The sequence below is a fragment of the Indicator indicator genome, chromosome 29 (assembly GCF_027791375.1).
Source record: "Indicator indicator isolate 239-I01 chromosome 29, UM_Iind_1.1, whole genome shotgun sequence".
In the NCBI taxonomy this organism is placed as follows: domain Eukaryota; kingdom Metazoa; phylum Chordata; class Aves; order Piciformes; family Indicatoridae; genus Indicator; species Indicator indicator.
Window position 1 is genome coordinate 56,962 of NC_072038.1, and position 14,408 is coordinate 71,369.

Genomic DNA, 14,408 nt, shown 5'->3' on the forward strand with positions numbered 1-14,408 from the left:
CACGGCAAGTCTCCTGATTCTGTGAGCTCTTTGGGGACACAACTGGGACAGAAGAGCCATGTAGGGAACAAGGAAAAAAGGTGCAAGGCTGGGGTGCCAAAGGCGGGTGTGGCAGTGGCTGCACCCATGCTGCAGTGCCAACTGCTCACCTTTAGGGATGGATGGAGGGATGGATGGATGGAGGGTAGAAGGATGGATGGGGAGATGGATGGAGGGATGGAAGGAGGCTCAGGGGTCCAGGTCTGCAGTGTCGGTGCCTGGCTCTAACCCTCCGCGGTATGGAGACGCGTAGGACAGTGCGGGAGCAGCTCCCGAACTACGGAGAAGGAGAAGGGTGAGACGGGTGGCGCCGCATCCCGGGGGGTAGCCGCTGGGATGGGGGCACGGCACCTCAGGCCGTGTGGGCTGCCGGAGTGACGGCGGCGGTGGCCAGGAGGGGCCGGGAAGCACCAGCCGGTACCGGTACCGGGTCCGGATCGGGATGAACTGGGCATCATGGCACGTGCAGTCCCGGGGGGACCCCGCCCCGCGCCCCGCCCCTCGCTCCCGCCCCTCGGTTGCATCACGGGCCCGTCCCGCAGTGCCCGGATGAGGCAGAGCCGGCGGCGGCGGGCGATGCTGCGGCTGTGACAGGGGATGCGTCCCGGTGAGTGGCAGAGGCCGGGGCTCGGTTCGGCTCAGATCAGCTTGGCTCGGCTCTGCTTGGCTTGGCTTGGCTTGGCTTGGCTTGGCTTGGCTTGGCTTGGCTTGACCTGACCCGGCTCGACTCCGTTCAGTTCGGGTCGGCCCGGCCCGGCCCGGCCCGGCCCGGCCCGGCCTGGGGACGCGCACGGTCAGGGCTGGCGTGGGGGCGGAGGGGGGTCGCCCCTCGCTGTGCCGGGGGCTGCGGGCCCCGCACCCCTCTCCGATTGGCTGCGAACTGACAACGGGGCAGGTCCCACCCACCCCTACGAGCTATTGGCTGAAGGCGCAGCCTCCGCATTTGTCATTGGTGAATATGACTGCCTGTCACTGTCCGGCCCGGCTCGGCCCTGCCCGCCCGGCCACCGCCCTACGAGAGCCGGTTCCTCCCCATCCGCGTCCCCTCTTGAGGGGCCGCTGGCAGCCGGGGCCGGGGGTTCGCGGTGTCCGGCCTCCCCTCCCCGCCGGGACCGGCCCTGCCTGCTCAGGAGCAGCGGCCTGCGGGGGAAAGAGCCCCTTTTTAAAGGTATTTTCAGTTGAGCGTGAGGGAAGGAGCCATGTCTGGCGTGGAGCTGGGGGGCCTGGGCCGTGGGTGCTCGCCGACACCGGGCCCGGGGGATGGGACCGCGTTTCCTTCTCGCTTCATAGCGGCTGGCTGCCCCCCGGTCACCCCGCCTCGTGGCAGGGCCGGCCGGCGGCCTGCGAGCACTCTGTGGGCAGCCCGGGTCAGGGGGACGGAAGGGAGGGCAGGCAGCTCTGGCAAGGGGCAGGGCGAAACCGCTGCGTTTGGATGCGTAAGGCCGAACTGCCCGACCCATGGAGCCCGGCCAGCCCTTCAGCTGTTCCTCTGGTCTGCAGGCGGCTGGTGACTCAGGCCCGGGTCTTGCCTTCCCCGGGCTGTGGCAATGCCTTCCTCATGTGATGTGTCAGAGCAGAGGACAGTCGGTTACGTTGGGTGGGCTCTGCTCTCTGTACATCCTCACCCTGTCCTAAGGAGGGCAGCCAGGACGGCTTTGATGGTGGTGAATTGCTTTGGACTTTACTGCCTCCTCAGAGCGATTTCCAAATGCAGAGGGACTTTGTGTGCCTGTACAAAAACATGTGGCAGGGTAAGTTGGGTGACTTGCTTGGCTGTCACAGCTGCTCCCTTTGCAGAGACTAGGCCTCCTCTGGAGCTGGCTTTGTCCCAGAAGGTGTTTATTTTTCCACCACCCATTCCCAGTCACTAATAAGAAGCTGGACATCCAGTTTTCCTCCATTCTCTTTGAATATTTAGTAGGTGCAGTCAAGGGCAGCTCTCTGTTGAATGTTTTTCAGTAATTCTGTTGAGGGTTTTTCTCAGAGGTTTTTTCTCCCTCTCTTCCTCCCTTCCCTCTCAGCTTAGCAAGTCCTGCTGTGTTTGGTATAAACATGACTGAACTCGACCAGCCCCTGCCTGGTGCTCCCAGTTTGATGAGTTTGACCCGAATTGCAGCAGACATGCCATGAAGGATGAACACAGCTGACACCAGAGGAAATACACTGCTGGGGTTAGGCTTCAGTTAAATGACTTCCCATTAGTACAGCTCATTCTGCTTCTGAAGGAGGAGGAGAGCTGTCCTCCCCCACCCACAGCCCAGCTTCAATGCTCCTGACCAGTTTGGATTGGGAGTATTTGATGATTCAGGGCTTCTCTGCTCTCTCTGAAGACTTGGTCACGAGTATGAAGAGGTGTGGAGGGCACTTTTGGGTGCCTGAGAGGTGGTTAAATATCTGAAGCTGCATTAGAAGAGTTCCTTAGATACTTACCAGATATTATTATTTTTTTCTCTCCCAGAAACAATTCCTGGGCACCACAGAGGGTAGGTGGCCTTGTGAAGGTCAGTGTTTCGTCAAAGATAGGAAGGAGCTGTCCCAGGGCACATTAAGTGGCTGGGAGGCTTTTTGATGTTTCTCTATTTCTGTTTAAATGGGATGTGCCAGCAATGTGACTGCACAGGCTGATAGTGCCAGTTCACTGCATTTGTAAGGGATGTGACAGGTGAGGGCAGGATGGGTGTTTTTTGGATTCATAGTGCTAGATCTGCTCTGGAAGAGATCCTCTGCCTTGCTTTCAGAGCCAGACCTGCCTGGGCTGTGTATTTATCTTGTATGTGTGGAGGCAGAGAGGAGAGAGAGCACATGACTGATGACGTCTGTGACCTTGGTGCCAGAAGGAGTCTTGTCTCTGGAGACATGGCTGGGGGCAGGCTACCAAAAAGTACAGCAGCAAAGTACTATTTATCTCCTCTCACTATTACCTTTCTGTCTGAGAAGCAATGAAAGTCAGAGTCCAGAAAGGAAATGGTGTTTTTATGGACCTTTTGGGTGTTTATGACACCACAGACACAGTCAGGGTACACTGAGGTGTGTTCAGGCAATCCTCCTTGCACTGCTCTGCTGCACTTGTCTCAGTCTGCCCTCAACATGCCCGTCAAAGCTCATTTTTCTTGACGTGATCATGCACCTCCAGGGCTCTTCTGTCCATACAGCTCAGGAGCAGATTGTGCTGCTTCCCTCTCCTGATCAACACAGAGTTTGGGGATTTATTTTTAACTCTCATCTCGTTAAGTGCTTACTGAAGAGACCTGAGGCCTTTACTCTTGATGACTGCCTTGTGACCAGCTTTTGGGTCATGTTTTTCCAAACCATTTCCCCCTCCTTGGCACTGGTTGAACCTCAGAGATGTAAAAGCCACTGAATTCTTGGGAGAAACCTGTGCTAAGTGCTTTCTCCTTTCAGTTTCTTGGTCACTTGTCATTCTGCAGTGTCTGGAAGCATCTCAACCCTCTGGCCACTGCCTTTCCAGGGACTGTTGTCACTGGGATGATATTAATTGCTGAGATAATAGAGAGGCCCAAGGGACCTATGTGCTGTCATTTGTTTCAAGCTCTTTACTGTGTCTGTTACAAGCTTTCTGATAAACTCATTGCTTCTGGGTAGGATGCTCTGTAATTTTTCAAGGTTTGAAGAGAAAAACAGGCAGCTGTGGGGTTGATAAAGTGCACACTGGGTGGATGATCTCCAGGAGTGGTATCAGGGTGTGCAGGCCCCTAGCAGCTTGTGCCAGCTCTCAGCCTCTGCTGTAGAATCAGGATCAGTGCTCCTGGTGCTCATCACATCTCACTGACCTTCCTAAGAGGTGTTTTTTCCAGCAAGCAGAGACTGAGGCAGGGAGAAGCAGATCCATATAATTTCCTTCCCAGTTTGCTATTTACTCCACACCTTTCTGCTCTGCAGGGATTCATCCCTCTGGAGTTCCCAGGTATGGTGCTGGGAGCAAAGAGTTCTCATGGTCAGACCCAGATTGTTCTTCAACCCATCTCCAGTGGCCGTTATTTCATCTCTGCACTCACTGAACCTGCATCAGAAGCACCAACCTCTTCAGTTTTGCTTTTTTACACATCCCTTGGGAACAAGCAGAGTTTGGATGTTAAACTTCTCATGTTTGGGAAGGGGATAAATGGGTTTTGATGCTAAATTCTGATGCCTGTGGCAGCTGTAGCTTGAATTATGAAAAGAGATTTCTTGCATCATTCCCTTTCTTCTAGTTTCAAGGCATACAATGAGGGTGGTGAGACACTGGAACAGGCTGCCCGAGGAGGTTGTGGATGTCCCCTCTGTGGAGGTGTTCAAGGCCAGGCTGGATGAGGCCTTGAGCAACCTGGGCTGGTGTGAGGTATCCCTGCCCGTGGCAAGAGGGTTGGAACCGGATGATCTTTGGGGTTCCTTCCAACCCAAACCACTCTGTGAATCCCAGTACTAACTGGATTATGTATATTGGGGGGTGGGGTTATATATTCACAAAGTGAGTCTTGGCCCTGTGGTCTAAAGCAGACCTTCTTTATTTCCTTAATAAGGCCAACTCCACAAGAGGCTGTTGAGATAACAAGGCTTTACTATGTGCTGTTTGGTTATCTCAGAAGCTTTGTGTCTGAACCCTGCACAAAATCCCTTCAGGTAGGATTTGGTTATCTCCTGCCTCCCATGCTGAATGGAAATGCAGGATTTCTTATTGCAGCAGGGGAAGGGGTGTTGTGCTGACACTGTGCTCTGTGACTTTCTTCCTCCCCTGAAAGCTGCTGCTGGAAGAGGCGAGGAGGCATTTGTTGTGGTTCACCCAAGAACAGCCAGTTCAAAAATAGCCTTGCAGGAAAAGCCAGTGGTTCACTTTCTGAAGCAGTGATGAATTCTGGCAGCCTCCCAGACCACTTCTGGTTCAGGATGAGGAAAACAGACACAAATCGACTGCTGAAATCTAATCCACAGCCTTTGTTTGTTTTCCATGTTACAATAAGTGAAAGCCAAGGTGAATTTGCTTTGATTTTGGCCTGGAGTGCTCAGCTTCCTTTGCTCTGTGTCCTGCTTGGGTTTTGGAAAAAATAATCAGGAACTTCAGAGGTCTTGGGGGATTACCTGTGGGTTCTTGTGGTTTGAGAAGGTGGGGAGTGGTGGAAATCTCTCTATAGCTCCCAGAAAGGAGGTTGGAGCCAGGTGGGAGTTGGGCTCTTTTCCCTAGTACCAAGTGATAGGATGAGAGGAAACGACCTCAAGTTGCACCAGGGGCGAGTTAGGTTGGGCATAAGAAGAAATTCCTGCCCTGAAAAGGGTGCTCAAAGACTGGAACAGGCTGCCCAGGGAAGTGGTTGAATCCCTGTCCCTGGAGGCCTTTCAGAGATGCAGAGATGTAGTGCTGGGGACATGGTTTAGCTCCAGACCTGGTAGAGTTAGAGGATGGTTGGACTGGATGATATGAAAGGATCAAAACATGACTGGATGATCAAAACAATTCTGTGATTCTGATTCTAAATGAGAGCTACCTGTTGCTTCTCATGGATTGAGAAGGTGAAGAGTGGTGACAACAAGCTTGCTTCTACTTTCGTGCCAGTAAATCAGCCTTAAATGGGGTGAGGAAGAAGAGCTGATTGCTGACAGCTCTTCCTGCTCTCCACAGCAGCTCTGGATGGTGCCAGCACTCAACAGCAACACTCATTCCCTGGGAGAAGGGGAGGACTGCAGCCATTACGTGGCTTTTGGCAGGTTTGGGCACTCTTGATAGCCAGCAGTCTGTTATCTCACGAGCTGAAGGCCAGATGTCAGCTTGGCAGAATCAGTAGTGTGGGTTGGAAGGGACCTCTGGAGATCATCCAGTCCCACCCCCCCTGCTAATGCAGGTGTGCTGCAATCTCTTGGGTCCTGGTTTAGGTGGATACTGGTTTAATTCCAAAGGTCGGTGGACGTTTGCTTTGCTTGCAGTGGTGGGAAAACAAAGTGTAGATGAGGGAGTCTTAGCACTGTGGTTTGGCACCTCTGAGCTTTGCCTCTGCTTAGAATCATAGAATCACCCAGGTTGGAAGAGACCTCCAAGATCCTCCAGTCCAACCTCTCACCCAGCCCTATCCAATCATCCAGACCATGGCACTAAGTGCCTCATCCAGGATTTTCTTGAACATCTCCAGGGATGGTGACTCCACCACCTCCCTGGGCAGCACATCCCAATGACAAATCTCTCTCTGTCAAGAACTTCTTCCTAACACCCAGCCCAAACCTCCCCTGGCACAGCTTGAGACTGTGTCCTCTTATTCTGGTGCTGGTTGCCTGGGAGAAGAGCCCAACCCCCACCTGGCTACAACCTCCCTTCAGGTATTTGTAGACAGCAATGAGGTCTGCCCTGAGCCTCCTCTTCTCCAGGCTGAACACCCCCAGCTCCCTCAGCCTCTCCTCACAGGGCTGTGCTCCAGGGCTTCATCCTTCATGTTTGGTGTCTGGATATATTGTGCAAGCAGGACTGTGAGGATCTGCTCACGTGCAGAAGGTGACCTCTTCTTGAGCATGAAATGATATGAATTCACTTCATATGGCAAACATAGCTAAGCTCATTATACATGGGAGAGTGTGAGGTGATTAAAATGAGGAAGAACCTCTCCAGCCACTGGAGATGCTGCAGATCCATCCTGAGGTATCTGCAGCAGCACTCAGAATCATTTTGAACACATTTCTGTGGCTCAGCCCTGCCACCATGCACCTGCCAAGTGATGTGGCTTTGGGAACAGGAAGGAGTGGATTCCCGACTGTGGGAAAGGGTGGGCAGAACTCAAAACATGGTGTTGTGTTTCAAGCTCAGTGTTTTGGTCTGATATTTGATCCAAACCTCAGCACCAGCCTCCTGTCAGGTGGAGAGCCCGGGAAGCTGTTTTGAAGTGTTGTGTTCCGCTTCAAGCTGCGTTTGTGCTTGTGTGACTTAGCTGCAGGGTGGCTCCTTAAAGAGCTCAGCTTGACCCTGAACTTGAGATTCCTTCAGCTACCTCTCAGCATAGGCTGGGGATAAAAGGCTGGAGAGCAGCCCTGAGGAGAAGGACTTGGGGGTGCAAAGCTGGAAATGAGCTGGCACCAAGTGCTGCCAGCCCAGCCCCAGCCTGGCCTGGACTCATCCCCAGCAGTGTGGGCAGCAGGGGCAGGGAGGGGATTCTGCCCCTCTGCTGTGCTCTGCTCACACCCCCCCTGCAGTGCTGGGGCAGCTCTGGAGCCCTCAGCACAGCACAGACAGAAACCTGCTGGAGCAGGGCCAGAGGAGGCCACAGCAATGCTGGCAGGGCTGGAAGCCCTCTGCTGGGAGCCAGGCTGAGAGAGTTGGGCTTGGGCAGCCTGGAGAGGAGAAGGCTCCAGGGAGACCTTCTGGTGGCCTTGCAGTGCTGAAAGGGCTGAGCAGAAAGCTGGGGACAGACTTTTGAGCAGGGCCTGATGTGACAGGACAAGGGGGGATGGTTTGGAACTACAAGAGGGAGATTGAGAGTGGAGAGAAGGAAGAAATGTTTGACCCTGAGGGTGGTGAGAGCCTGGCCCAGGTTTCCCAGGGAGGTGGGAGCTGCCCCATGGCTGGCACCAGTGCAGGTCAGGTTGTTTGGGGCTGTGAGCAACCTGCTCTGGCTGCAGATGTCCCTGCTGAGTGCAGGGGTTGGACTGGGTGAGCTTTAAAGGTCTCTTCCAATCCAAACCTTTCTGGGATTCAATGATACTTGAGAATATCATCTGCAGGTTAGTTCAGTTCATTCTCCTACCTTTGATCCAGCTTTTGGCTCTTGTAACACCAGAGGATCCTGAAGCATCTCACTTGTAAGGATGCTTTTTGTAGAATCCTGTAATTGTTTGGGTTGGAAGGGACCTTCAGGATCATCCAGTTCCAATCCCCTGCCATGGGCAGGGACACCTCCCACCAGCCCACATTGCTCAGGGCCTCATCCAGCCTGGCCTTGAACACCTCCAGGGAGGAGGCATCCACAACCTCCCTGGGCAACTTGTTCCAGTTTTTCACCACCCTCACTCTAAAGAATTTCTTCCTAATCTTCAGTCTCAGTCTCCCCTCTTCCTGGTCAAAGCCATTGCCCTTCATCCTGTCACTATAAGCCCTTGTCAAGAGTCCCTCCCCAGCTCTCCTGCAGCCCTCTATACGTACTACAAGGCCTCTTTTGGACATGGAAAACCAGATTTATTCTGTACAAACTCCTCTGGCTTTAGGGAAGTTCTTAACCCACAAGCTGCATTTTCTAGAGTGATGGCAGTGTGGAAAACCTGTTCCCTTTATCCAGTGCAGAGTTACTCTGTCCCTCAGCCCTTGGAAAGGGGGGGTTGAAGAGAACCACCACATTTGGAACATAGTTTTGTCTGAGAGCTGCTTTGGCTGCTGGAGTGGTGCCCATGTGGCTGCATTTTTCCCAGGGCACAGCCTGAATGCTAAGCTGGGGTGTAATGAATTGGAGTGGGCAGCAGCAGCAGCCTGCTCCTGTTCTTCCTGGAAGAGGCTGCTGCATTGTCTTGTCTGTGTCCTGAAAGCCTCACTGTTGTGTTTGTCAAAGGCTGGATTCTGCCACCCCCATGGATGCAAAGGAGCCCCTGAATAGGAAGGGACCTGCTGTGCTGCTTCTCAGCTCCTCACATAATGCCCAGAGCTGGGGCAACTGGCATCAGGCTGAGGCAAAGCAGGTTTTTTGTTAAACTCTTGGTATTCTGTGGGCATCCACACCCCTCCCACACGTGAGATGCTTAAAATGGTCTGGTTATGTCCTGATAATGCCTGGGAGGTGCTTTCTGCCAGGAAAATCCTCCTGCTTAGATAGCTCTGTGCTGTCAAGAGAGGGGAAAGGCAAGGCCTGGCAGAAGTGGAGGGATTTGCTCATGGAATGTGTGCTGGGGCAGCTTTGGGAGCTGTCTGCACCTCCTGACTCTCAGAGCAGCATTTTGGCTCTGAACTGCCTTGTTTGCAGGGGTTAGGGTGTTCCTACCTCTTGATCTTGTTCCCATGCATGTGAAGGAAGGCCACTGGTGTAACTGTGTGCAAAACCTCAAGTACAGGTGTTGGAGCTCAGTGTTGTACTGGACCAGGTGATACTGATGTTGAGCCTGGAGGAAAGAAGGCTCAGGGAAGACCTTAGAGCAGCATTTCAGTATCTGAAGGGTATCTATGGGAAGGCTGGGGAGAGACTGTTTGGAAGGGTATGGAGCAATAGGATGAGGGGCAGTGGTTTGAAACTGGAGCTGGGGAAATGAAGGTTGGCCATCAGGAGGATATCTGTCTGCACAGTGAGGGTGGTGAGATACTGGAACAGGTTGCCCAGGGATGTGGTTGAGGCCCCATCCTTGGAGATATTTAAGATCAGCCTTGCTGTGTCCCTGCTGCCTGCAGGTTGGATAAGGTGAGCTTGGAGGGTCCCTTCCAACCTGATGCAGTCTGTGAATCTGTGGCTCCCTGGGGTCCCTTCCAACCTGCCATTCTGTGACATCTGCTCTAGGGGTCTATGTGGTACAGAATGCAGGTCCCAAATCCGTGCTGATAGTGTTAGGCATGATGGTGGGCATGTGCTGTGGGTAATCATGAACCACCACCTGCTTAACCAACCAAACAAGGGGTGGTAGGCATAGGAAAGGTCCCTCTGCTCCTGCCAGGTGGGCTTGGACACAAAGAGCTGCTGCTGAGGGGCCTGAAGTACCACAGGGCTGAGTCCTCTTCTGGGGTCTAGAAGGGAAGTGTCTTTTGACAAGGGAAGGGGAGGAGGGGCAGCAGGAACCTCCTGCACCAGCAGCTGTTGACTCTGACAGCACTCCTAGGTCCCAGGCAGCCCCTCCAGCTTCTCTGCCGTGTGTGTGGGTCCCAGGCAGCCCCTCCAGCTTCTCTGCCCTGTGTGTGTGGGTCCCAGGCAGCCCCTCCAGCTTCTCTGCCCTGTGTGTGTGGGTCCCAGGCAGCCCCTCCAGCTTCTCTGCTGTGTGTGGGTCCCAGGCAGCCCCTCCAGCTTCTCTGCCGTGTGTGTGGGTCCCAGGCAGCCCCTCCAGCTTCTCTGCCCTGTGTGTGTGGGTCCCAGGCAGCCCCTCCAGCTTCTCTGCCCTGTGTGTGTGGGTCCCAGGCAGCCCCTCCAGCTTCTCTGCCCTGTGTGTGTGGGTCCCAGGCAGCCCCTCCAGCTTCTCTGCCCTGTGTGTGTGGGTCCCAGGCAGCCCCTCCAGCTTCTCTGCCCTGTGTGTGTGGGTCCCAGGCAGCCCCTCCAGCTTCTCTGCCCTGTGTGTGTGGGTCCCAGGCAGCCCCTCCAGCTTCTCTGCCCTGTGTGTGTGGGTCCCAGGCAGCCCCTCCAGCTTCTCTGCCCTGTGTGTGTGGGTCCCAGGCAGCCCCTCCAGCTTCTCTGCCCTGTGTGTGTGGGTCCCAGGCAGCCCCTCCAGCTTCTCTGCCCTGTTTGCAGGCTCCTGGGATGTTTGTTTCCAAGGGTGTGCCCCAGGAGCAGACAGGAAGGAGTCCTGGCCCTGGTACCTTATCTCAGCTACTTCTAGGAAATGATGTAAGGTGCTTCCTTGTTTCTCCAAACACATCCTGCTGTGCTGAGGGTGCCTTGCTTGGCTGTTCACCTTCTGAGGTCAGCTCCAGTGGAACTGTGGGAGTTGCCCCTGTGCTGTGCTGCCTTTTTTTGGGGGAGAAATCTGCTTCTTGCAGATTCTTGCATCAGTTCAGAGCTGAGTGCTCTGAGGGCAAGGGTCAGGAGGAGTTAGTGAAGGGGTTTCAGTGAGCTCAGTGCAGCACTGATGATGTGGACACCATGGAACTGTGCAACTCTTCCTTTCTAGTCTGGCAAAGAGCAGCCTGAGGGGGATCTCATCAATGCTGATCAATACTTCAAGGGTGGGTGTCAGGAAGATGGGACCAGGCTTTGTTCAATGGTGCTCAGAGACAAGACAAGGGGCAATGAGCACAAACTTGAACATAAGAAGTTCCACTTAAACATGAGGAGAGAATTCCTTAATTTAAGAGTGACAGAGCCCTGGAGCAGGCTGCCCAGAGAGGTGGTGGAGTCTCCCTCTCTGGAGACATTGCAAACCCACCTGGACGTGTTCCTGTGTGACCTTCTCCAGGTGACCCTGCCTTGGCAGTGGAGTTGGACTGGGTGATCTCCAGAGGCCCCTTCCAACCCCTACCATTTTGTGATTCCTGGCCATGGGAATGGCAGTTGGGGAGCAGCCTGACGTGTGCCTGAGCCACAGGAGATGTCTGCTCACCACAGTGCATCCGGCTGTGAAACCAGCATGCTTTGGGAGCTGATTCATGGGCTCTGCCTCCACTGCAAACAGGATTTTGTGCAGAACTTAGGGTTTGTGCCTGTGCTGTGGTTTGTGCCTTGCTGTCAGGCACAGCAGCTGGAACAAGTGCAGCCAAACAAGTTTTCATCTGAAGAGTTCCAGCAGGGCTGAAAAGCAGAGAACCAGAGAATGGTTTGAGTTGGAAGGGACCTTAAAGATCATCTAGTTCCAACCCCCCTGCCATGGAAGGAACACCTCCCACTAGATCAGGTTGATCAAAGCCTCATTCAGCCTGGTCTTAAACACTTCCAAGATTACCACAGGAAGGGTGGTGAGATGCTGGAACAGGTTGCCCAGGGACATTGTGGCAGTCCCTCCCTGGAGGTGTCCAGGTTGGATGGAGCCATGAGCAACCTGGGCTAGTGGGAGGTGTCCCTGGCCAGGGCAGGGGAGTTGGAAGGAGGTGATCTTTAAGGTCCTTTCCAACCCAACTCCTTCTATGAATCTATGAGGTGTCCACAATCTCCCTGGGCAAGCATCTGTGCTGAGGGTATCAGCATGGCTCCACCTGGTTTTATTTCCTCAGCACAGAGCAGTGCAGAAAAGGAAACCACAGCAGTCAGGCAACATAGAGACTTGATTCATGACAGACTTGCTTCTGCCATACAGCTGTGAAGTTAAATAAACACAGTGCCAGAGCTGGGGAGTGTTTGAGGTACTCAGCACCTCAAGCTGATCCCCTGCCCTTGGCTTGTTGTAGTGGTAGCTGGAGAAGAAAGGTGCCAGTTCTGCCTCACTTGGTGTGCAAGCTAAGTGCCAGTCCCTGGAACGAGCCTGTGTGCCCTTTGATGAAAGCCTGGCATTGTTTTGTCCCACTTTTGGGTGTCTGAGATGTGGGTCACTGAGAAGCAGGACACATCAGTGTGCTGATTTGAGGCCTGAAGCATTGGCTATTGATGCCTGGAGAGTGTGAAGGTCAGGACTCCTAGGTCAGCTGTCACTGATGGATGAGCTTGATGTGAGCTTCAGACAGGGCAGAGGCTGGTTTCAGCTTGTTCTCTTCTGGATGTTAGTAACAGAATGTGAGCCTTTGCTTTTTGGGGGAGAGCTCGGTGTGCTGCATCTCCTGGCTGTGGTCACAGCTGTGTCTGACTGAGTGTCTCTCTTCATCCTGCTTTGAATGACAGGACCATCACCACCACTTGGAGAACCTCAGACTGGCTTGGGTGGGAAGGGATCTTTAGAAGTCATCCAGTCCAACCCCCTGCACTCAGCAGGAACATCTGCAACCAGAGCAGGTTGCTCACAGCCCCACACAGCCTGACCTGCAATGGTGCCAGCCATGGGGCAGCTCCCACCTCTCCGGGTGACCTGAGCCAGGCTCTCACCACCCTCAGGGTCAAACATTTCTTCCTTCTCTCCAGTCTGAATCACCCTCTTTGAATTTCAAACCATTCCCCCTTGTCCTGTCACCACAGGCCCTGATCAAAACTCTGTCCCCAGCTTTATACTCAGCCCTTGAAGCACTGCAAGGCCTCCAGAAGGTCTCTCTGGAGCCTTCTGTTCTCCAGGCTGAACCCCAACTCTCAGCCTCTCTTCATCCTCTTCACCAGCTTCTGAGCCCCCCGTGTGTGTCAAGGCCTCTTGTGCCCCCTGGTCTGTGCACTGCTCTGTTGTTGAGCAGCAGTACAAAGCCTGCCTGCTGGGTTGTCTCTTACCCTGGCTCACAGCCAAGCAACAATCAAATGGCACCTTGTGGTCTAGGCAGCTGAAGAAGGGAGGTCCTCATCCACAGAGCATGGTTATGCTGCCTTGCAGTGGGAAGGGAAGCTCTGTTGTCTGACATGCATGTTGTGGCCAAAGTGTAGAACCCTGCATTTAACAAGGCTAAGTGCAGGGCTCTACACTTTGGCCACAACAACCCCGGGCAGTGCTACAGGCTGGAGAGCAGCCAGGCAGAGAGGGACCTGGGGGTGCTGGTTGATAGTGGCTGAACAGGAGCCAGCAGTGTGCCCAGGTGGCCAGGAGAGCCAATGGCATCCTGGCCTGCATCAGGAACAGTGTGGCCAGCAGGACAAGGGAGGTTATTCTGCCCTGTGCTCAGCACTGCTCAGGCCACACCTTGAGTGCTGTGTCCAGTTCTGGGCTCCTCAGTTCAAGAGAGATGTTGAGGTACTGGAAGGTGTCCAGAGAAGGGCAAGGAAGCTGTGAGGGGTCTGGAACACAAACCCTGTGAGGAGAGGCTGAGGGAGCTGGGGGTGTTCAGCCTGGAGAAGAGGAGGCTCAGGGCAGACCTCATTGCTGTCTACAACTACCTGAAGGGAGGTTGTAGCCAGGTGGGGGTTGGGCTCTTCTCCCAGGCAACCAGCAGCAGAATAAGAGGACACAGTCCCAAGCTGTGCCAGGGGAGGTCTAGGCTGGATGTGAGGAGGAAGTTCTTGACAGAGAGAGATTTGTCATTGGGATGTGCTGCCCAGGGAGGTGGTGGAGTCACCATCCCTGGAGGTGTTCAGGAGAAGCCTGGATGAGGCACTTGGTGCCATGGTCTGGTTGATTGGATAGGGCTGGGTGATAGGTTGGACTGGAGGATCTTGGGGGTCACTTCCAACCTGGTTGATTCTATGGCCATGGAACTTTGAGAGAATGATCTTTCTTGTGTGGGTTTGAGAGGACAGGGGGAGAAAACTTTGTGAGTAACTTCTGTTACCTGCATGATTTACTTGAAAGCAGGAATTAACCAGGACTCAGCATAGGGCCATGAAAATGATCAGAGGGCAGGAGAACCTCCTCTATGAGGACAGGCTGAGGGATTTGGGGCTGTTCAGCCTGGAGAAAAGAAGGCTCCAGGGAGACCCTAAAGCAGCCTTCCAGTACCTGAAGTGGGCTACAGGAGAGCTGGGGAGGGACTTTTAAACAAGGGCTGGGAGTGCCAGGATGAAGGACAATGGCTTTGAGCTGGAAGAGGGGAGATACAGACTGGAGATGAGGAAGAAATTCTTTGGAGTGAGGGTGGGGAAACACTGGCACAGGTTGCCCAGGGAGGCTGTGGATGTCCCCTCCCTGGAGGTGTTGAAGGCCAGGTTGGATGAGGCCTTGAGCAAGCTGGGCTGGTGGGAGGTGTCCCTGCCCATGGCAGGGGGTTGGAATTGGATGAACCC

The 14,408-nt window shown here is 54.2% G+C and overlaps 1 protein-coding gene across 3 annotated transcripts in view; it reads left to right on the plus strand.

Annotated features, from left to right (window-relative positions):
• The first annotated feature begins 615 nt into the window (after positions 1-615).
• The window catches only part of NDEL1 (nudE neurodevelopment protein 1 like 1), a 36,740-nt gene continuing 22,947 nt past the window's right edge, over positions 616-14,408 (plus strand). The window contains exon 1 of one of the 3 annotated variants that reach the window (XM_054394035.1): positions 616-646. The gene's annotated coding sequence lies outside the window, so the exon portion shown is untranslated. Of the gene's footprint in view, positions 647-1,139; positions 1,208-6,878; positions 6,900-14,408 lie in introns of those variants that run through there. The other 2 variants (XM_054394036.1, XM_054394037.1) reach the window with 2 other exon arrangements.